We start from the raw sequence: 24,770 nt of genomic DNA, 5'->3' as shown, positions 1-24,770 counted from the left end.
ACAGAGGAGCCTGGTGGGCGACAGTCCATGGCGTCACAAAGAGTCGGACACGACTGAAGCAACTTAGCACACAGGCCTAGGGAGATGAGAAAAATAAGGACAATGGAGGGAGGCTTTTACAAATGGAGATTTATTCAACTTAACGTGTGGCAACTGTTTCCTTCTTTGCACTGAAATTACATTTACTTTTCTATTTTATGAAATGACGCTTGCAGGTTTAGTTGTTGTTGTTGTTGTTAATGTTTTTACTTGCCAAAAGGTAACTACTCAATGTGCAGGGGAATTTACTAGTCTATGAAACCCCCAATCCTCCTGAGTAAAGGAGAAAGCTTCTGCAGCCCCACAGTATTCCTGTCTTCCTTCACAAGCCTCGCTGCCTGGACTGCTGGTCACAGCCTGGATTCTTGGCTTCTCATCTTGGCATCTTGGAGTCAGACTTTAGGTTTAACCACTAGCTATGCCACTACCTAGCTGTGTGTGTCTTGAACACATTGCACATGGTCTCTATACTATAACGTGTGTAGCAATAGCAAAGATTAAACATGAGTCACAATGCCAGCGTGATTATTATACTATTTTTCTCCCAGCCCAGCTCACCAGCTCGCAGCTGCCTGGGCCAAGTCTTAGGCCACTGTGTCCTCTGCTTTTCTTTCTCCACCTTCAAGGCCTTTCCAGGTCCGCCCTTCAGAGCTAAGCATTGACTTCTCCTGCAAAGTTCTCAGAAAAACATATGGAACTGGTCCTAACAAACAGAAAGAAGAGGGACTTTGACTGTAATTTTCTTTTTTCATTAAAAAAAAATCTATCCATTGACTCTCAAATGAGGAATTGCTTTTAGGTTCTCAGTGATTATTGGCCACAGCTAAGCCAGGAAGCCAACTTCAGAAGCCAAGAACCTGAGAGAAGCCCTGTTTGGTGGGAGCTGAGGGTTGTCTTTTTCAGAGAAACTTTTTCTACTTTAGTATTCCTTCTTTGGGACCAGACTCCTCATCCCTTCCACTCCTGTCCAGTCTGTGTGCTCCCGGATGTTTGCTGAGAGGACAGTACTGCTCTGGTCTTGCTCGTGGTCACAGAGGACAGAGAGCTGGGCCATGCCCGTGTCCTGACGGCGCTCCTTCCACTGCGAGAGAGCTCGCACTCACCCCTGGGTTAGCACTAGACGGCGAGACGCTCAGCCCTGGGCTTCTGGTACAAGCTGATAATGCCAGCTAGTTTCCCCCTCCACTCTCCTGGGAGTCAGCTGCTGACACAATCTGTAGAGATAGGCAGAGGCAACGTGCTTTTGCTCTTTTGTTTTTTCTTTTCAATTTTTAAAAATTGAAGTATAGTTGATTTAGGGCTTCCCCAGTGGCTAAGAGGCAAAAAATCCCCCTGCCAATGCAAGATTTACAGGTTTGATCCCTGGAGTGGGAAGATGCCCTGGAGTAGGAAATGACAAGCCACTCCAGTACTCTTGTCTGGAAAATTCCACAGAGGAGTCTGGCAGGTTATAGTCCATGGAGTCGTGAAAGAGTTGGACACGACCTGGTGACTAAACAACAATAAATAGATGATTTACAATATTGTGTTTGTTTCAGGTGTACAGCATAGGGATTTGGTATTTTTACAGATTATATTCGCACCCCACTCCAGTACTCTTGCCTGGAAAATCCCATGGACAGAGGAGCCTGGTGGGCTGCAGTCCATGAGGTTGCGAAGATTCGGACACGACTGAGCGACTTCCTTCCGCTTTTCACTTTCATGCATCAGAGAGGAAATGGCAACTCACTCCAGTGTTCTTGCCTGGAGAATCCCAGGGACGGGGGAGCCTGGTGGGCTGCCGTCTATGGGGTCACACAGAGTCGGACACGACTGAAGCAACTTAGCAGCAGCAGCAGCAGCAGCATAGGCTATTACAGGATAATGGGTATACTTCCTGGTGCTATACAGTAAAATCCTTATTGCTTATCTATCTGATGTGTGGTAGCTTTTGTCTGTTAATAGCTTGCCTCTAATTTCTCTCTCCCCCACCTTCCTCTTTGCTTTGCTAACCACAGGTTTGTTCTCTTTGTCAGCCTGGCTCCCTTCACCTGCAGTTCCCTAGGCTCTCCTCTCCTCTCTGTGCAGCCTGAACCCCAAGCCTGGTGGCCAGATGCCTCAGTCAGGTTGTCAGTGTGCCCAGGAAAAAGAGGAATCAGGTCTTACCCAGCGTTATAAGTAAGAGTCCTGAGAGTCACCCCAGTTGGCCAACTCTTCCCACCTGGAATGTTCTTCCTGCCAACACCACCCTTAACGCCGAGTCCCCTGAATTCCCACCTCCTCTGCAGCACGCACTCCTCCCCTCGGGGCTCCTGCAGGACACCGTGCTTTGGTGTGGAGGGAGCCAGTGAGCGGACATCCGCATCTGCACAAATCCATCCTCTCTCGGTGTGTCCACACCTTCTCAGTCTGTATCTACCCTTGTGCTCCAGCTGGACTGGGGAATGGGCCAAGTGCCACGAGCCGCAACAGGAGGGGACATGTGACTCTGGTCTCCCCAGAACTGAGCCAACAGAGCCTGGAGCATGAAGGCACACAGGTTATACTGACTGTGAGTCTTTATTACTCTCCAGAAATTCAGATGAGTAAGTAGCAAATTGCATTAATTATTAGACAGAAATGAGTTACTCCCTTATTCTCTCAAACCCTAACAGAGAAAGTAGCCTTCAAGAGTCACACACTGTGCAATGAGACCTCAACCGAAATAAATAAAAATCTGTTGAACGTGTTCTTTAATTCATCACATATTGTTTGAGCATCTACTATGCACCAGGAAATGTTCTAGATAGTCAAGGTATTTCAGTGAATTCCATGGCCTCTCTCTCTCACTCGCCTTCTCATGGTGGTAGTGGTTTACTTGCTAAGTTGTGTCCAACTCTCTGCGACCCCACAGACTGTAACCCGCCAGGTTTCTCTGTCCATGGAATTCTCCAGGCAAGAATACTGGAGTGGGTTGCCATTTCCAGGGGATCTTCCTGAGCCAGGTCTTGAGCCAAGGATTAAACCCGGGTCTCCTGCACTGCAGGTAGGTTCCTTACCCACTGAGCCACTCTTACTTTCTGTATAATGTTCTGCTTCTTCCTCGGGCACAGGGTTATTTGTAGGATGAGTACAGACCCTCATAGGCACTTGGATGGGGTGGGGTGGGCTGCCCCACGATGGCTCCAGTTCTGGAATTCTGCCTCCAGCCACCAGACAGACATGCTATGCTGCAGGCAGAATCCAGGGTGAACTGGAGAGCCCCAGAGGGTCGAATCTCTGTGCCAGGACATGCTTGGGACCTGGATCAGGGGTGAGTGAGAGGCCCACCTCTGCTTCTACCCGTCAAACGCACCGTGACACCACCAGCCCAGGGCAGGGATAGCTGCAGGACATATGCTCAACCACAATTCTCCCTGGGTCTGCACCCAGGCAGAGGCAGCAGTGTGGGCAGAGAGGGGGAAGCCAGGCAGGGCCCAGGGAGCCATAGGGCAGGGAACAGACGGCCGAGGACCTATCACAGGGAGGCAAGGAGAAGCCAGGCAGGGCCCAGGGAGCCAGAGGGCAGGGGACAGACGCCGAGGACCTATCACAGAGAGGCAGGGGGAGGCCAGGGAGCCAGAGGGCAGGGGACAGACGCCGAGGACCTATCACAGGGAGGCCAGGGGAAGCCAGGCAGGGCCCAGGGAGCCAGAGGGCAGGGGACAGACGCCGAGGACCTATCACAGAGAGGCAGGGGGAGGCCAGGGAGCCAGAGGGCAGGGGACAGACGGCCGAGGACCTATTACAGGGAGGCAGGGAGGCATCGAGAAGCAGACTGTGCACAGGTGAGGCTCGAAGCCCTAGCATGTGCTTCACTATCCCTTCAGACTTCACCTATAAGACATAAATTCAAAGATAACATCATTAAGAATGGTGAAAGAAAAAAAAAGAGAATGGTGAAAGTATTCCTAAAATTATCTTCTTGAATAATTCTTAAAGTGACTAAAGGTAAAACTGCCAAGATAGTGGCCACAGAGCATTAACCCTAAGTGTGGGACCCTTTAGAGCCTGGAGCCCTTCTGAGTGTGTGTGACCATAACCATAGTTGGTTACCCACCCAAGGCTACAATTCTCAACACACACATCTTCCGACTGGGGTCCTTAGCAAAGTCTCCTGCCCCACTTGATCCTATCAGAGCTGAGATGGGTCCTGAGGCTCGCGTTCGGAGAGGTGCAAAGCTCCCCATGGTAATGTTAACGCATTGGCAAAGGTGATGAGTGTGATTGAACATCTTCAGATTCCCATGATTGCCACCTCATCATCTTTCTCCAGATGCTAAAAGGCACCTCAGGGTCTTAGGAGTCTCACTGTTTGTGCCAGAAGTAATAACTTGCATTTTATTTGTTTTTTAGAATTGGATATGCTTCCATTCGCCAGCCTATGTAATCAGACCCATGTTTCATGATTCCCAGTGTGTTTTGAGGAAGATCTATAAACCGTAAACACTTTCCTTCTTCCCACCCCGCACCACCTGAGGTGAAGTTTAACGCTAGTACTTAATACCACTGATTACTGGACAGCCGTACTGGGAACATCTTTTCTGTTAGGCTCCATTTCTCAGCCTGAGGGAACTGATGAATATGCACCCACTCTTCATTATGCAAAGTCCTGAAGGCCTCTGAAGAAAAAGGAAAGCAGGTTCCGAGTTAAACGTTAACAAAGCAATAGAGAAAAATTACTAGGAAAGTTTTCACTTTGATTTCAGAATTGATTTGTGGGAAATTCCTCCTAAGAATGAAAAGAAGTCCCTAAGCAAGGCAGCTTAATACCCAAACATAACACAAGGCAACTGAGAGCGTTTAAATTGAGTTATGTGGTCATACAAGCATAGCTGAATAAATCCCAAATCTTTGCTGGGCCCCTGCTTCCCATGTCTGTGCCGAAACTGGCACCAGCAGACTGGCAGGCACAGCAGAAGGCTGCCTGGGCCGGTCAGCAGTGCAGCAGGAATGTCCCTTCAAAGGGCCTCCTTAGCCAAGAGCCTTGGCAGGCCCAGGGGCCAGCGAGAAGGGCACAGTGGTCTCTTCCTGGCGCCCACCACCCCAGACCGTGTGCCTCCACTGGCTGAGAGCACTGCCCAGGCTCTGAGGGAGGCCCTGGGAGGTAGCCAGGCCCTGCAATCAGGTGGGTGGAGTTTGGAGCTACCGTTCTTTGAATGTTTATGCCAATGTGACCTAATTGGCTGAGCATTAGGCTGGAGAAGCTAGATATTCCTGTTTAAATCCAAACCCAAAAGACACTCTAAGGGGTGATTTCTGGGAGGCAGTGGTGGTGGGAAAACCAGCTCACGTTTGCTTTGTCTCCCATCTCTTGTAGCGAGTCAATGCTTCGGTCTTTCCCAGGTTGTGGGGAAAAGATTTGGGAATCATCCTTGGCTTTCTGGCAGGTTTTTTTTTTTTTTTGGCCACCCAGGCAACATGTGGAATTTCCCCCAACCAAGGATGGAAAACCCCACAGAGTCAACCACTGGACTACCCCGGAAGTCCGCCATCTTTGGTTTCGATGAGCTATACCCACTGCAGCCAGCAGAGGGCAGCACCGCATTTCAAAGGGGGCAATGTGAGACCTATTGAAAGAATTTGAGCCCCCCCTGCTCCCCACCCACCTCATATTCTTAGTTACTTGTCTAAAAGAAAGATCTTGTTTTCTTCTGTTTTCTAATTCTCAGAAACCTTAAATTCTGAAATGATTCTGTGGCTGTTGTGAGGGAAAAAAGATTTTCTTCATGGGGCTGGCCTTGAGTAGAATTACACCACCCTAGACACCACCATCAGGAACCGCCTGCCCCCAGGCCAAGGCCAAGGGGACTTTCTCTGTCTCCTTCAATGTCATGTACACCACTGCCTCTCTCTTTCCCCTCTCATGGTCATTTAAAGCTTGCTCTTTAGTTCTGTAATGCCAGGCTTTATGTTGTACGGTGGCCAAGTCCAACACTTTGTGTTCCCATGGACTATAGCCCGCCAGGCTCCTCTGTCCATGGGATCTCCCAGTCAAGAGTACTGGAGCGGGTTGCCATTTCTTCCTCCACAGGATCTTCCTGATCCAGAGCTAGAACCCGAGTATCCTGCATTGGCAGGTGGATTCTTCACTGCTTAGTTACCAGGATGGCCCAATGTGAGGCTTAGCTCCCTATTAAAAGGAATCTCAGGCATCAGTGAGCAATGGGGACAACATTCCAGGGGGGTAGCGAGCCTTCCCAACACACCTGACATCAGTCATACCTTGAAGGAAGGTCAAGCCAAGTAGAATCTGAGTCTGAGTCTCTGGTCCCTGAAACACCTGGATCCAGCTTTCCATGGTGGTGACAGCCATAGCTTCCAAACTCTTTCCTAATCATGCCTGTAACTAAATGTACTGTGAGTTTGCCTGAGTACCAGAGAATTTCCTTCACCCCACCCCCGCCCACGGTCAGCCACATCTTGCCCCAAACACAGGCTAGTGTTTGGCTGGGAGTCCGCCTTGCCCTTCCCTCTTCCTGCTGGGCTCCTTGTGGGCACTGATGCCCTTTCAGAGGCTAAGAAAAGACCGAATATTGTTCCCCCCCCCCCCCGTCTGCCTTCCTCGTTTTCCCTCTGCATCTCTTACCTGGTAGGGTGTGGCTCTCCACTGGAAGCTCTACTGGGAGGAAAAGATCTCTCCGTTCATCACTGGTGACAAGGTGTTCACATTTGAACAGGGGAAAATACGTAAAGGAATTGAAGTCTAAAAGTGGGACTCCTAGCTTTGGGCGGAGACATGTTTAAGTGGAGGAGTCCAGACCACCACACAGGAAGCTGTCTCTTAACCCCTCACTGAAGCCAGCCTTGTATCTAACCAGATAATACAGGGCCAAACACACCCAGTCAGGTTTGGGAAGTAACCGCCTCTGCCAAGCACTGTCTCTTTCACAGTGCCCCGGTGATCTCATCACGGAGGCTGCATTCTCTGTTGTCCGTTCTGAGCACACAATCATGTCTGATAACCTTGGCAGGTGATCCTGAGCTCATTTTATCCTGAGCAGCTCCTAAATATTCCACATTGGGCTAAACTCTGGAGAGGGTACAGGTAAAGAACCCGTGATCCCTCATGGAGCTTTCCACTCCCCTCCTCCCAGGAGCTATCTTCCTGCCCCTTGTTTTTCTCACTGGTTTTTAATGGGTCACTTCAACAATGCCACTCCATTGAGCAACACGGCATGCTTGAAAGGGTGATGCCAGACTTCCAGACTTTATGACACACTCCCATTCAAACTTCGACAAGTAATATTTATGTACACACTGGCTCTCACCAAGGAACTCAACCATTTATGCAGCCTGTCTCATTCGCCCCCACAGGAGCCCTTAAGGTAGAAGAGAAGACTCATTCTATCTGGGAACAAACAGACTGGAAGAAACTTCTGGGCCTTCTCTGATATAAGAAAAGAGTTGGTCATGGCCACGAACCTGTGGTTCATAGACAATATTTTGAGTTAATAATTCTTGGGCCATTTTGTTAAATTTGCATATGCAGGATGATAATCCTCACTCAGCAGACAGGATTTTCTTATTGAGTTAAGGAGGCAAATAAGAACAGTGAATTCTGTGTTTGGGGTCAGCATAAAGACCAAGGCTTCATAGCTTGCCTGGATAGCCATCCAGACCTAAACCTTGCAAGCTGTAGGGTATTATCAGAGAGTCTCGGGTAAAAAACAGAAATGAGAACAACCTTAGCAGCAGCAGCAGGCCCTTTTATTGAAATGGAAACTCAGGGACTTCTCTGGTGGTCCAGTGATGAAGACTCTGTGTTTCCACTACAGCGGGCTTGGGTTCACCCCTTGTCAGGTAACTAAGAGCAGCGGGAGTGGGGGGCGCGGGAGCGGGGGAGACAATTTGTTATCATACAGACACATGACGGAAGAAAGGTAAGAACTCAGGTGTGTGATGGCATATTTAGGGAAATAAGACAATGAATGTCCAGGAGACCGAGGGCAAGTTCATTGTGAGGAGTGGCTGAAGAACCAGGTGGAGGCCAAACCGCGCACGTCCTGTGACTTTCAGACTTTGATTTATCTAATGGTTCTCTAAAGAGTTTGAACTGGGAAGAGACCTGATTCGGTCTGTGTTTTGAAAGAATCACTCGGACTGCCAGCTAGAAAGGCTAGAGTAGGTGCAGGGAATCCAGGCGAGGGGCAGTCCCTTGGACTTGAAGGGCCGAGGTGGAGCAAAGGAAGCTGATGGATTTGAGATCCATTTAAGAGAGAATATCCCAAGGGAGGTGTGGAGAGAGAGAATTTGAGGCTAGAAATTGGATTTCCCAGTATAAACTTTGGCATCTATTATAGTTCTATATCTTTTGAGCTGCCCAGTATCAGGAAGGATAATAAACGGGGAATCTAACATTTGAATTCTCAGATTCCTGCCATGAGCCCCAGGCACTGCTCCAAGCTCTCATAACCCACAATTTTATTTGACTTTGAAATGAGAAGGGGTCCAGCTCTGCCTTTATCGCTTATTTGACCATGGACAATTAAACATTCTCATCTGTATAATGGAATTAATAATGTCTTCCATTCAGAGGTGTTGTGAAGTTCAACTATATGTGAGATATTTAACATAAAGTACTTAGGATGAGGCCTGGTACATCTAAGCACTTAGTGTGCTCATGTGTGTGCTCAGCCATTCAGTCGCGTCTGACTCTTTGCTGCCCTATGGACTGCAGTCCGCCAGTCTCCTCTGTCCGCAGGATTCTCCATGCAAGAATACTGGAGTGGGTTGCCATGTCTTCCTCCAGAGACCTTCTCGGCCCAGGGGTTTAATCCAGGTCTCCTGCATTGGCAGGAGGATTCTCTACCACTGAGCCACTGTGGAAGCCACCAAGCACCCTGCAAAAGGTGGCTAAACCTGTAAGCATGCGTTATCTCATTTAATCCTCACAGTATCTCTGAGATATACAAAGTATTGGCTCTGTTTTATGGAAGAAGAAATTGAGGTGCAGAGAGCAACCGAAGTGACATGAACAAAGCGACTTGGCTCATATGGACACACACACAGGATATACATGAATAGAATGAAACTCCATAAAAACATGAACACTCAGAAGAGAAATGGAAGATATTTTTTATAAACCTAAATGGAATTAGAGATGAAGCTAACAGTAGACTAGATGCCAAAAAAGAAAAAAAGATTACTGAACTTGAGACACAGCAAGAGAAACCAGCCAAAGTGGGGCAGAGGGGAAAAAAAAAAAGACTTTAAAAACTGAACAGAACTTCAGTGATCTGTGGGACAATATCAAGTGATCTATCATAATGGAAGCCACTCCAAAATAAGGGAAGGCAGAAAAAATATTTGAAGGAAGAATCACTGTTGTAAATCAACTATACTCTTAATACAAAATAAAGTGTAAAAATAATAAACTATGATATACAAAACAAATAATCAACAAAGACCTACTGTATAGCATGGGGAACTCCACTCAATATTCTATGATATCTATATGGGAAAAGAACCTGAAGAAGAATGGAAATATGTATAACTGAACTACTTTGTCATACACCTGAAGCTAACACAACATTGTAAGTCAACTATATTTCAGTATAAAACAAACAAAAAAGACTCACCAAAGTTTTCCCAAGGTTGATATTATTTGAAGTAAAAAATAATAATGATGTCTTAGGTTTATAACATATATCAAGTATAATAAAATGTGTGATTGCAATATCTTAAAGGCTTCCCTGGTAGCTCAGACAGTAAAGAATCCACCTGCAATGTGGAAGAATTGGGTTCTATCACTGGGTTAGGAAGATCCCCTGGAGAAGGGAAAGGCTACCGACTCCAGTATTCCGGCCTGGAGAATTCCAAGGACTGTATAGTTTATGGGATCTCAGAGCTGGTCAGGACTGGGCAACTTTCACTTTCACTTTTCATATTCCCTAAATTAGGATCTGAGTTCAAGTCCTGTACCTGTTAATGTGACCTTACTTGAAAGTTAAAATGAGGTCAGACTGGATTAGGTGGGCCATAAATCCAATGACTTAGTGTCCTTATAAAAAGAGGGAAATTTGAATGCATATGGAGAAGACACACTGGGAAAACACCATGTGATAATGAAGGCAGAGAATTCAGAGATCACATCGACAAGCCAAGGAACAGTAAGGTTTGCCACAACAACCAGAAGCTGGAAGATGTAAGGAAGGACCATCCACTGTGATCCTCAGAGGGAGCGTGGCCCTGCCCACACCTTGATTTTGAACTTCTAACCTCCAGAACCATGAGAGAATATATTTCTATTTTTTTTCTTTTTTTTAATTGATGATTTGCAATGTTTAGTGATTTAGTTCTAATACTGTATATGTATTCTTTTCAGATTCTTTTTTTACAGGTTATTATAAGATATGGAATATAGTTCCCTCTGCTATACAGTAAGTAGGTCCTTGTTGATTATTTTATATATAGTAGAATGTATCTGAGAAGGCAATGGTGCCCCATTCCAGTACTCTTGCCTGGAAAATCCCATGGACGGAGGAGCCTGATAGGCTGCAGTCCATGGGGCACTAAGAGTCGACACGACTGAGTGATTTCACTTTCATGCATTGGAGAAGGAAATGGCTACCCACTCCAGTGTTCTTGCCTGGAGAATCCCAAGGACGGGGGAGCCTGGTGGGCTGCCGTCTATGGGGTCACATAGAGTCGGACATGACTGAAACGACTTAGCAGCAGCAGCAGCAGTATGTATCTGCTAATCCCAAATTCCCAATTTTTCCCTCCCCCCTGTTTTTCTTGGGAACCACGAGTTTCTATGTCTGAGTTTTCTATGCCTAAAAGTCTATTTCTGTTTTGTAAATAAATTCATTTGTATCCTTTTTTTTAGATTCCACATATCAGTGATACATTTGTCTTTCTCTGCATTTCTATTATTTTAAGCCTGCAAGTTTGTGATACTTTGTATAGCAGTCCTAGGAAACTAATATAACCCCTAAAACTTTCTTTTCCCTGATATCTCCAGTCTTTACAAGGTTAAAAAGCTCTGGGGGCCCAGTTGTGAAGTGAATGTTGAAAGAAGGGATCTAAGTTGGCAAAACAAACCAGCCTCAGGATCTAAGAGCCATGAAGGAAGAAACTGGTTGGACTGGTTTTCTCATAAAACTCAGTGACTTTAGTCCTAACCAGGTCGACTTTTAAAGTTAATTGAGTCAGTGAGTGGGGCTTAGCAGCTGAGAGGTGTGTGTGAGGCCCTGCTTGAGGCCCATTGGGGAAAAGCTAAAGGCGTCAGCGGTCCTCTGTCTTTGAGGAGTGCTTTCTACTAGGACTCGCCTGTGCAAGGTGTAATGGAATACATGAGTGCTTAGTCAGGGTGTGACTAACAGGCCTCAGGGACTCAAAATCCAGAGAGTGATTCATTCCACCTGGAGGAGGATCAGCCAGACTGCTTCTCAGAGGAAGGGCTGGGGGTGGAGGAGAGACCGGCAAGCAAATAATGCCTGACTGTGGAGTCCACAGCCCAGAGGAGAAACCTGTCTTATGAGTTGATGAGAGACAAACAGAGGAAAGCAGCGCTGCCAAGAATGCTGGTGTTTTTCTGGGGAGTGTGTTACCAACAATTAGGTAGTGCTCTCCGCCCAGGGGAGAGAATAAAGCTTGAGCAGGCGGGCCGTTCTCTAGGCTCTTGGAATCGTCTCTTCTTTTTCCTTCTGATTTTCCACTTAAAGCCAGTGTTCCTCACCACCTTGTGCAGAGGGTGTGGAGAAAGTGTGGGGTGGAGTGGCAGGATGTGGAACTGCTCATGATTCTCTATCAGCTGCATTTTGTTTCTGGGCTGGTGGTGTAAGAAGGAGGGGGCAGACCCTCGTCTGACATTTGCAGTTTACAGGTGAAGAATACAGCCCGCTTGTCCAAGCTCCATCCACACAGCCAATAAGTGACATTCCTTGGTCCCATTTGGGCCTCTTCAGTGGCATGGCCCACAGGTCTGCAAAAGGGACCCGGAGAAGCAACTGTGTCAGCTTTGAAAGCAGACTTGACCCTTTAGAGGAAGGAATTTTGATGTGATAGAATGTGGTCCAGAAGGGAAGCAATGGGTCCAGTGGGCACATTCTCTTGGCCCCTTTGATCCCTGGTGCCCTGGGAAGGGACATGACTAGAGTAGAACCCTCTAAAGCCTGGGACCCCCAAGCTGACTGACCCTTAGATTTATTCAAGTCTAAGGGAGAAGTGGCAGTGAGTAAACTCCACATGAACTGATAGTTAGTTTCTCGGTTTTGTTCTGGTAGCTGAGTGAATGAATACCAGTCATCACAATAGCCTATATGAAGAATTTCACTGAAGGTAACTTGTGTGAGGCAGTGGCTCTCAAGCGGGGATGATTTTGCCATTGAGGGACATTTGGTGATATCTGGAGACATTTGGATTGTCACAGTTGGGCAAGGCCAGGATGCCACAAAGTATCCCAGTACCCTACAATCCTGGCCTTCCTGGTGGCTCAGACCCTAAAGAATCTGCCTGCAACAGGGGAGACCAAGGTTCCATCCCTGGGTTGGGAAGATCCTCTGGAGAAGGAAACTGCAACTCACTCCAGTGTTCTTGCCTGGAGAATTCCATGGACAGGAGAGCCTGGCAGGTTGCAGTCCATGGGGTGGCAAAGAGTTGGACACAACTGAGCAACTAGTGCCTGGCTGACTGACTCAAAGAACAGCCTTCCCAGAACAATGATCCAGCCCCAAATATCAGTACTGCTGAGTGTTTGATACGTGAATTTTAACATCGTGAACATGTGCCCCTGGACCTGCCTGCTGCAGGATGCTGAACCAGGAAAGTATAAAGTCCCAGGCAGTCAGGGCTCTAAACAAGGACCTATAGTGACTGCTTCCAGAAACATATGCATCAGTATCAGCAGAAAAACAAATTGATGGTGAACTTGGGACTGTCCTATCAGCCTCAACAAGTGGACTTGAGGCCCAGCCATTAGCCAAATTTTCTTGTGCGATTTTGCCACCACTCCCACATTCTCCCTGTCTTTCATCTTCACAGGAGCAGCTATCATTTAACTACATCTTCAAGACTGAAACTAACTGGCCGAGTTTTCTTTGGAGCTCAACACCGTGCCTCACGGTGTCTACATTTATCAGGCTACATACCTAGGACACAGACAGAATTGGAACTTAGGTCTGTGAGGTCAACAGAGCAACAGTACTATTTCCCCAGAGCAGCCAGGAGTCTAGGAGAGATGCTTTGGGCAACATTTTACCAAATGTTTCTGTCTTCCCTCTTGTTCAGAGCAGAAAGTGGTAGTCAGGACTGATTGGGTTCTGAACATCCCTTCCCCAGGTTGATGACAACATTTTAAACTGAGAATATTGCAGCCACTTAATTAATTCTTCTGGACATAAAATAATTAGTCACCGTGTCCATTCTGAGCCTGTGAGCTGGATGGACCAGGTTCAACATCACATCCTCGTCTGCATTGTAAGGCCTGGGATCCCAGCAGTTCTGGGGTCTAAAGGTTTTTCAGGTTTCTAAAACTTCCTCTACTTCCAGTAATAATTTTCTTTGAAAACTCCCCCAGTAATTAATTAAGGAAAAAGGAAAGGTGTACCTTCATTGACACAGTTAATTCTTGATTATTCTAGGTATCATTTTAGGTATCACCAGCTTCCTCTTTTGTCCCACTGTTCTTTATTCATTCATAAATATCTATCTGACATCTACCAGGCCCCTTAGCACAGGAAAGTACAGTGGGAAAGGGCCATTTTCCTATATAATATTACCCAGGCTGACTCCGAGATTTGAAAAGGAGTCTCAGTCTTGGAAAGGAGAAAAAGTGTTAATGAATTACGTGCCATGCAATTTCACCCTTGTAAAAACAACATCCCAGGGAAACAATTCTTTATACTTCAGTTATTTGGGTGATGTGTGATGCCTGTGTAGTTGCTCAGTCGTGTCCGACTGTCTGTGACCCCATGGACTGCAGCCTGCCAGGCTTCTCTGTCCATTGGATTCTACAGGCAAGAATACTGGAATAGGTTGCCTTTCAGGGGATCTTTCCAACCCAGGAATCAAACCTGTGTCTCTCAAGTCTTCTGCATTGGCAGATGGATTCTTTACCACTAGCGCCACCTAAAAATAGTGCTATCAAAAAAAAAAAAAAAAATAGTGCTATCATCCCAGAAAGGGAAGGATCTGAGTGACTGGTTGTTTTGAAAAGCACCTGACCTAGTGCATTTTCTACAGGTAAATAGTGTATCTATCTTTCAAGATCTGAAAACTCCTACTGAGTGTCAGGTTTATGGAAAAATAAAACAAAGCTTCCTTTCTGCAGTAAGAATATATTAGCTTGATGTTGCTTTTTTAAAAAGTTTCCACTGACCTTAAAAACACTGAAATCTTAGAAGCTGGATACTGGAGTTTGAGGATGAGGGAATCCCAAGGTTGTGGACACACAGCCACATTGACAACAGAAACAAAAAATGGGAAAACGAGGCTGTCGCCTGAAAGACTGGGAATCCTGGTCTCTGCAGGGAGCCCAGGGGACTGCCAGGCACACGGCCCCATTTGGGCCACGTGACCCTTCTCTCAGCCTCCCCGGTGCCTGGAGACAAAGGAGACGGGAGGAGACTTGAGGACAAAGAGCTGTAGAACCAGCCCTGGGGTGAGAGCTTCTGCCTTTGTTTTTGATCTCACCCCAAGGAAGTTAAAAGTTAACCCAAGCCTGTAAGAGGACTTAAGTCTGTAAATGCTGTAAGGGCCCTTCAGGTCCCTCCTCCTCCAGTTTCCACGGTGCTGTGAGAGCACAGGCCACAAGCTTTCGCGATAAGCTCAAGCCCCCGGCCCCTGCTTCCAGGTCTCTCCTTCCCTCAGGGTCTCCCTGCCACCTGCCCCGCATCTCTGGGCAAAGCTCTGTCTGCCTCCTGCTGAGCGTTCGTGCCTAAAATTGCCTGTGCACAGGCTGACTGCGTTACCGAAGGGAAACTGCGTAAATGTGTCATCAAACTGCCAAGTGGTGGAAGAGGAGACCTTTCTTGGTTATTTGATGCTGTTTAGAAAAAGGAAAACATCACGGTAACGAGGCAGACTAGAGCCCCTGTGGAAAGTCGGACAGAGATTCAGGTTCCCGCATGGCTGTGGAGCATTTCCTCTGGATACAGTGAAACTGTGTCATCTAGTTTCATATTTGTGATGATACTCAGTATTTGGAGGGTTTCTGTGTTTCTCCTTCTCACTCTCTTCTTCCCCAGCCCTTACCCCAAACACACTGAGAAATCAGATCTCTACTGATTCTACAGTCAACGAATTTATACTTTGGAGAAAAGGAATAAAAATCCCAGTTCTCCAACTTGATGTTGAATTTATCTGCCTACTATTTTTATTAGTTGTTCTGTCTTGGGCTCCTACCTGCTCTCTTACCCGCTGATTTCTCTTCTGGCTGGAGAGCAATCTTGGAGTTTCAGGCTCTTCTGACTCTTTTCCAACCTTAGAGTGAGGGTGTCCCTTGCCGAGATTGGGTTCTCGTAAGCAGCCCAGTAAGCAGATATAAGGAAACAACATGTCATATATTTTCTTTGGTGGCTTATTGCACGTGTGCTCAGTGGTGGCCAGCTCTTTGTGACTTGGACTGTATGTAGCCTGCCAGGTTCCTCTGTCCATGGAATTTTCAAGACAAGAATACTGGAGTAGGTTACCATTTCCCATTCCAGGGTAACTTCCCAACCTAGGGATTGAACCTCCATCTCCTGAATCTCTTGCATTGGCCGCAGATTCTTTACCACTGAGTACCTTGGTGGCCTATTAGTCTGTGATTAGCTCTAAGGATACCATTTTCCTTTACTTTCCAGTTTTCTGAAACTAAATTTACAAACAATAAAATACACACATCTAAGGGGTAAGGTTCAAAGAGTTTTGACCAATACATATACTAGTATAACTCATACCCCTATCAAAATAAAGAACATTTCCATTATCTCCCCCAACTCCACCCCCCAAATTTCCTCTCCCAGTCACTCCCCTCCCAAATCCACCCCTGTCCAGGGCAACTTTCTTCTGATTTCTATTGTTTTAGATTGATTATGCCTGTTCTAGAATTGCACATAAAGGGAATCATACAGTATGTCCTCTTTTTATCTGACTTTTGTTGCTTAGCATAATATTCTTGAGGCATTCTTTACCATGTGGGTCACCAGGGAAGCCCAAAATACTCGAGTGGGTAGCCTATTCCTTCTCCAGCAGATCTTCCTGACCCAGGAATCAAACCGGGGTCTCCTGCATTGCAGGTAGATTCTTTACCAACTGAACGAGCAGGGAAGCGCAGCCTGGTGGCCCATAAAGACTGATGGAAAAACACTAGGTGTACTGGCAACAGCCTTGCTGTCTTCCACCAATTTCCACGTACTTCTATACAATCCTTATGATACATCCTCTATTCTGTACCATTCATAAAATTTCAACTTCTCTGTTCAAATCCTAACTGATTCAGGAAGAAATAGAAGTCACTGTCCATGTAGGCAGTGCATCCAACATAAAACCTATCCCTCTGCATTGAGAGCATGGAGTCTTAGTCTCTAGACCATCAGAGAAGTCCCTCTTCACAGTAACTTTTGAAGAACTCTGGTTCTTTCATCTGTCCCTCGAATTGGTGTTCCCAGAGATCCAGTCTCAGTTTTCTTTTCTTCTCTTCCTGTCTGGTAAATTCATCAGTTCAGTTCAGTCTCTCAGTCGTGACTGACTCTTTGCGACCCCATGAACCGTAGCACATCAGGCCTCCCTGTCCATCACCAACTCCCAGAGTTCACCCAAACTCATATCCATCGAGTCGGTGATGCCATCCAGCCATCTCATCCTCTGTCGTCCCTCTCTCCTCCTGCCCTCAATCTTTCCCAGCATCAGGGGCTTTTCAAATGAGTCAGCTCTTCGCATCAGGTGGCCAAAGTATTGGAGTTTCAGCCTCAGCATCAGTCCTTCCAATGAACACCCAGGACTGATCTCCTTTAAGATGGATTGGTTGGATCTCCTTGCAGTCCAAGGGACTCTTAAGAGTCTTCTCCAACATCACAGTTCAAAAGCATCAATTCTTCGGTGCTCAGCTTTCTTTATAGTCTAACTCTAACAATTCATACACATGTACAATTTCAATTCTGACCTTAGATATTGAGGACTCTAATATCCATCCACATATACATTCAAAAACTTTCTTCTTAGCTCCAGACATGTGTTTTCAACAGTGCTCTAAATAGGTGTACCTAGATGTACAACAAGCACCTTGGAGTCAGATTTGAACTCAGCCTCTCCTAGAACCCACCTCCAAACCTACTTCCAACCTTTCACTCCTTGTCTCTGCAAACGACAACTTTGCAACCTTGTCAACAAGTCTAGGAAACTAGACTCATCCTAAATTGCTTTCTTTTTCTTATCTCCTACATCCTGTTGACTCTAGCTCCTACACACCTCATAGGTCTGTGCCATCTTCTTTGGGACATTCTCCCCATCAGTGTCAGTTCAAGCCCTTGTTTGCACTCTCCTTTTTTATGGTCTCCCTGCCTTAGTCCTCTGTCCCTCCAATCAATCCTCTGTATCAACACCAAAGGAATTTACATGCATCTGACCTCATCACTCTCTGGATTAGTCATCACTTAGGTAAAATCAAATTCCCTTAACACCTGGCCTTTATTTCATCCATCTCCCATCATCTCCCTGTGTGCACCTTTTACTCAGTTCAGTTCAGTTCAGTAGCTCAGTCATGTCTGCCTCTCTGAGACCCCATGAACTGGAGCACAAAAGGCTTCCCTGTCCATCACCAACTCCCAGAGTTCACCCAAACTCATGTCCATTGAGTCGGTGATGCCATCCAGCCATCTCATCCTCTGTCGTCCCCTTCTCCTCCTGCCCCCAATCTCTCCCAGCATCAGGGTCTTTTCCAATGAGGCAGTTCTTCGCATGAGATGGCCAAAGTATTGGAGTTTCAGCTTCAACATCGGTCCTTCCAATGAACACCCAGGACTGATCTCCTTTAGAATGGACTGGTTGGATCTCCTTGCAGTCCAAGGGACTCTCAAGAGTCTTCTCCAACACCACAGTTCAAAAGCATCAATTCTTCAGCGCTCAGCCTTCTTCACAGTCCAGCTCTCACATCCATACATGACCACTGGAAAAACCATAGCCTTGACTAGATGGACCTTTGTTGGCAAAGTAATGTCTCTGCTTTTGAATATGCTGTCTAGGTTGGTCATAACTTTTCTTCCAAACTGTTTCCACTGTTTCCCCATCTATTTCCCATGAAGTGATGGGACCAGATGCCATGATCTCAGCTATGTTCAACTACTTTTAGCTTCTCAAACTTGTCACACAGTTTCCCCATCTTTACATCTTTGTAAAGCTGTTTCTTCTATTCCGAAGGCACTTTCCCCACTTGTTGACCTGACAAATTCCTATTCATCCTCAACACAGTTTGAGTATCCTCTCCTCTGTAAAGCCTTCTCTGTGCTGTCATAGCACCTTGACACCTTGACATTTGTAAACGACACTGCTTACCTTCTACTGTAGTTATCTTGACCTGCCTGAGTCCTAGCTGTGAATTCCCTGAGCAGGTTGACCCTGTCTGGTCCATCTTAAGATCCTCAGTGCCCAGCATTGTGGATTACCCAGTAAATGTTGATTAGAGAAACAGATGATTCTGTGAAATGATAGCCCCTTATTCAAAGATTTTACTAACAGGTAAATAAAGATACTATATAAATAAAAATGCAAAAGGAATGTAGAGTTATATTCAGAATTCAAGTGACTAGAAATTATTAAAATGGGGACTTCCCTGGTAGTCCGGTGGTTAAGAATCCACCTAGCAATGCAGGGTATGCAGGTTCGATTCCTGGTCTGGGAAGATCCCACATGCTGCAGAGCAACTAAGCCCATGCTCCGCCACTAGAGAGTCCATGGGCTGTTCTGCCATGATGCAACTAAGACCTGATGAAGCTAAAAGAAAAAGTAAAGCAATATTAAAAAACAGCAACAACAACAAAAACAAATTAGTAAAACGCCGTTTGACTGGGACCAGAACTTACTCTAAGACAAGCAATCATGGGTCTACCAGAAAGAAATGGGCAATTCATTGAATGATATTGGAAAAATGTGTTAATTTAAAAAATGTATTAAAGTCTTGACCTCTTGTCGTGTCCCAAGATTAAGTCCATAGGAGTTAAAAAATTATTGCGGGGCCTCCCTGGTGACTCCGTGGTGGAGAGTCTGCCTGCCGATACATGCCGTGAAGCAACTAAGCCAGTGCACCAAAATTACTGAGCCTCTGCTCTAGAGCCCATGAGCTGCAACTACTAAAGCCTGCATACTCTGTGCTCTGGAAGAAGAGGAGCTACCACAGTGAGAAGCCTGCACACAACGAGAGAGTAGGCCCTGCTCTCTGCAAGTAGAGCAAAGCCTGAGCAGCAGTGAAGACCCAGCATGGCCAAAAATAATAAAGAAAGAAAAATTATTTAAAAAAAAATTTATGGAGGAAAATGATTTAAAAAAGAATTACTGCAAATAATATAATCATTTTTCAAAACTAGGAGAAAAATCCATCCAATAGTTATTTGTTTACTGAATAGGAAATCCCTTTCTAAGCATAACAGTAATAGAAGAAAAAAAATCTGAAAAAGCTGATAGATGTGACCACATGAAAATATAAATCTTCTGTAAATAAAAAAGGCATAAAATTACAAGTCAAACAACAAACTAGGAAAAACACTTGTCTATAAGGATGACAAAGAGTTTTCACCTAAGCGCTTATAAATTATTTTCTTCCAGTTTTATTGAGATATAACTGACCTACAGCATTATACATGTGTACAATATGATTTGACTTACATACATCATGAAATGATTACCACAATAAGTTTAATGAACATCCATTATCTTATTTAATACAAAATAAAAGAAAAAAATATTTTCCTTGTGATGATAAATCTTAGAATTTATTCTCTTAGCCTTCATATACAACACACAGCAGTGTTAATTATATTAATCACATTGTACATCGTATACCTCAGTTTGGTTCAGTTCAGTTGCTCTTTGTGACCCCATGGACTGCAGCACACCAGGCCTCCCTGTCCATCAACAACTCCCAGAGCTTACTCAAACTCTTGTCCATTGACTCAGTGATGCCATCTAACTATCTCATCCTCTGTTGTCCCCTTCTCCTCCCGCCTTCAATCTTTCCCAGCATCAGGGTCTTTTCTAATGAGTCAGTTCTTCGCATCAGATAGCCAAAGTATTGGAGTTTCGCTTCAGGATCAATCCTTCCAGTAAATATTCAGGACTGATTTTCTTTAGGACAGACTGGTTGGATCTCCTTGCTGTCCAAAGACTCTCAAGAGTCTTCTCCAACACCACAGTTCAAAAGCATCAATTCTTCGATGCTCAGCTTTCTTTATAGTCCAACTCTCACATCCATACATGACTGCTGGAAAAACCATACCCTTGACTAGACAGAACTTTGTTGACAAAGTAAGGCCTCTGCTTTTTAATATGCTATCTAGGTTGGTCATAGCTTTTCTTCCAAGGAGCAAGCATCTTTTAATATCATGGATGCAGTCACCATCTGCAGTGATTTTTGAGCCCCCCAAAATAAAGTCAGCCACTGTTTCCACGGTTTCCCCATCTATTTGCCATGAGATGATGGGACCGGATGGAACCAGTCCTTGATGAGGAACTAAAGGCCCTAGACTTTGTTTTACAGCCAAACTGTTATTATTTTGTCTTACTTGATTGTTTTCCTTTGTTTCTGCATTTTTCTCACTTTTCTGACTATATTTTGCTCCTTGGAATTTGGGGAAAGACTAGGATGCTAAAGCTTTTCTACAAATGAGAAATGGGGAACACAGAGGAGGGTCTTTCCCCAGGAAGACCCCTAAGGATCCTACTGTTTCATAACTGGAAGTTTGTACCTTTTGATCGCCTTTGTCTAATTCCCCCTCTTCCCACCCAGTGCTGATAAAATTTATTTTTAAAACCACTAAGATTTCAATAGGAAATATTCAAAGGACACCTACACATAATATAAAGAAAAGAAAGAGCAAATGGTTAATAAATTAATATCTTTAGTTATCAAAGAAATACAAATTAAAACAGTGGTTAGATACTTTTTTTTTTGTCTAGCACACTGACAAAGATTTAAAAGATGGTAACAGTAAGTGAAAATGAGGGTCCAATGAATCACACACTCATGCCCAACAGAGAGAAGCTTAAATAGAGTAATTGTCTGGAAAGCAATTTATAAATAAGTATAAAGGAGCTAAAAATGCTCTCATCCTCTTACTCACTAATTCGATTTCAAAAACTCATCTGATGAAGAAAATATATTTGTCTTTTCCATCGCATGTAACACTGAAAAGATAGAGGCAACCTAAATGTTGGAAAGATTAAGGAAATTATTGCTTAATTATAGCATATTCATACAATGGAATTTATGCAGTAAATTATAAATCATGTAAATTCAAATCATGTTTTTCAGGGATAATTAATGGCATGGAAAATATGATATAATGTTAAATATTCAGTGTATAAAACTATATACCATGTGATTCAAATTTCTTTTTTGGCTGTACCTCACTGCATTTTGGATCTTACTTTCCTGACCAAGGATCAAACCCACATTCCTGCAGTGGAAGGCAGATTCTTAACCACTGGACCACCAGGGAAGTCCCAGTGATCCAGTATTTTAAAACCAAATGTTCTATAACATTCTAAATATGAATACCAACAAATATTCTAGAAAAATATATGTTATATGTGGATTTATGGGTGATTGTGGTTTTCTTCTTTTTATATAACTTGTTTCTTTATACTTTTCTATATTTCTCTAAGCTTGTGTTATTTTCAGTTATAAATCAGTTTTAGATATTTTTTTTAATTATTTTTATTTATTTTTTGGCCTTGCTGCATGGCATGTGGGATCTTAGTTCCCTGACCAGGGGTTGAACCTGCACCCCTTGCAGTGGAAGCACAGAGTCTTAACCACTTCACCGCCAGGGAAGTCCCAGTTTTAGATATTTTAAAGACATATGATTATCAATTTATTGAAAAGGTTGCTTTAAGCATCAGCAATGGTGACTTCAGTCTCGATTCCTGGCTGAATACAAGGGAAGTGATCTGCTTAACAATCTCAGAAGAACTGTGTATGTCAGTGAGTTTCTTGTGGATCCTCATCTGTAAAGACCTAAAGTCTTAGAATCTTCCCCATAAAGAGTGTGCAATGAATGTGGTCAAATAACGACCATTCTATTTGCTGTTAAGGAGATCAGTATCCAGGCTGAACTTTGGAGTCCTGAAAGAAAAGCATTTAACTTTCCCTGAGAGATTCTTCTGGGAATTAGTTTACAAACTCCCAGAACTCAGTCTCAGATCCATTGAAAGTTTAATGTTGTATGCTAGTATATTGTCTGGTGTTAATATGCAGATCTTCATTTTTTAACTTCGTTTGTGTCAAATCTCTCCCAACGGGGCTGAAGGTTCTTGGGATCAGGCTTTATGTCCTTTAGTTCCTGGATGCCATTAATTACTCCCTGGATGCCACTAACGCTTAAGACAATGTTGTATAAATGAAATAATAAGTACTTAGTATATGTGTATTATACAACAAATTAATCAATGATTTGATAGGTACTGAAAAACCATGCTATCTCAAACACCTCCCTCAAAGACATGCTTTTGTGGCTAAGATTCCTACCATCACTTGCCTCTTTTGGATACAAATTGTCCCCAGAAGGCCTGAATTAAAATGTAAATATCTAGGGATTTCCCTGGTGATCCGGTGGTTAAGCCTCCATACTTCTACTGCAGGGGGCACAGGTTTGATTCCTGGTTAAGGAACTAGATCCCACTTGCCATGTAGCATGGCAAAAAAGTTGAAGAGTAATTAAAAAAATCTTTTTTAATGTAATATAAATTTCTAACCTGGGAGCTGTCACTCACTAGCACATTGTTGTTAATAGTTTCGTAGCAGGGACCTGGGTCTAAGACTGTGTCCAGGGAAACAACTACAGAACCTAGCATCCTACTTTGGGGTCCGGATTACATGGAACACCCCAACTGCGGCTGTGACAAATGAGGGGTGGAGCATAGAGCAGGAGTCCACTGGGCTGGGCACCTATGGGGTGGGGCTAGGAATGTCTAATTGAGGCAGAGGGCTTATCTTGAAATAAGCTATAGCCTAGAGCTTTCGAAAACTAACCCAGCACTGCTGTGTATGAACCAAGTATTAGAGTTAATTCCCATCTGACCAGGGGGGCAAATGATTGGTCCAAGGTTACACTCAGAGCATTGTCTGAGTGGTGACTAACGGTTAGGTCAGTGCTCTTTGCTGCCTGTTCTACTTTCAGAAACGAGTGCTGATTTCATTGCAATCGCAATGAAAACCGAAGCAGGGGAGGAAAGGAGAAACAGTTTGGGAGGGAATCAGAGGGCTTTATTACCTCAAGCCTCAAAAATCATGGAGAGATGGGCCGATGTGGCCAGGCCCTTGACCCACAACCAATACAGCTTTTGAATTCTGAGTCATGTGTATATAACATACCTGTGCTTAAGTGCCTCCACATATACAATTCCAAAAATTTTTTTCTATAAATTGTCTGCTAGGGTGTTGCTGCTAGGGTTAGCAGCATCCCAGACTAAGTGGGAAGGTCACGGCTACCAGACAGGGTCCTCTCTCTTCTACCAGCCCCCAGCAGGAAGAAGACAGGGAGGGTTCCTATGATTGTAAGGGCTTGGCTGCTTTATTACTTTCATTCTCATGGGCGTTTTTACAGGAAGTAAGCAAAGTACAAAATATTGTGTAGTCTCTGTGTTAGAAAGTATGACATCTCACTTTAAAGAACGAAGGTCCCCTGTAAAGATAAACACCTAACTACAAGCTCCTTTAGGAATCAGTCCGAAGTTATTAACTGCCAGAGCTCATCTAACTTCTCTAAGTTTTGACAACTAAGACAATAAGCTTTAGGGTTGATAGCACTGAAGCTACACTGGATGGAGCTCCATGGGGAAAGAGTATAGGTTTTGGTGTTACATATTCCTAGGGTCAAACCTTGGCACCACCATTCACAAATGGGATTGTGGGTGTTACTCAACTTTGCTTAAACAGTTCTCTTATTGTAAAATGGAAATAAATGATCCAGTCTCTGTGAAGATTACACAAGATACTGTGAAGAATGCACCTTGTGAGTGCTTACCAAATGTTCATTTTCTCTTCTCTTCTTTTCTAAATGGTCAGCTGAATTAACAAACCACTAAGGAAGATTTCTTGTCAGTAGCCAAATAAGGCTCTGAAAACCTTTGAGGGTAAGAAGAATCAAAAAACAAACAAACAAAAAAGCTGAAAAAGAGAAAGCAGCTTGTTTCATCAACATTTACAATAATGTAGAATTACATAGAGGCCAGCCCAACCCTGATCCTATTAATTCTACACACTAGAGTTTTTGTGTCAGTATCTATCTTGCTGCTGAAGCTGGAAGCTCATCAGCTGAGAACCTTAAGAATTCTGACTTATTGAGACTGAGTCTCCACAGAACCAGAATGGAGCCCCACGGTGTGACTATTGATTAAAACAGAATCATTTTATCTCCTCTACACTCCAATTGATCCTGAAATATTATAATTTTGGGTCCTCTTAAGGCTTGAGTAAGCCTATATGCAGGTCAGGAAGCAACAATTAGAACTGGACATGGAACAACAGACTGGTTCCAAATAGGAAAAGGAGTACGTCAAGGCTGTATACTGTCACCCTGCTTATTTAACTTATGTGC

Source organism: Capricornis sumatraensis, chromosome 1 (assembly GCF_032405125.1).
Source record: "Capricornis sumatraensis isolate serow.1 chromosome 1, serow.2, whole genome shotgun sequence".
In the NCBI taxonomy this organism is placed as follows: Eukaryota; Metazoa; Chordata; class Mammalia; order Artiodactyla; family Bovidae; genus Capricornis; species Capricornis sumatraensis.
This window is presented reverse-complemented; position numbering follows the sequence as displayed.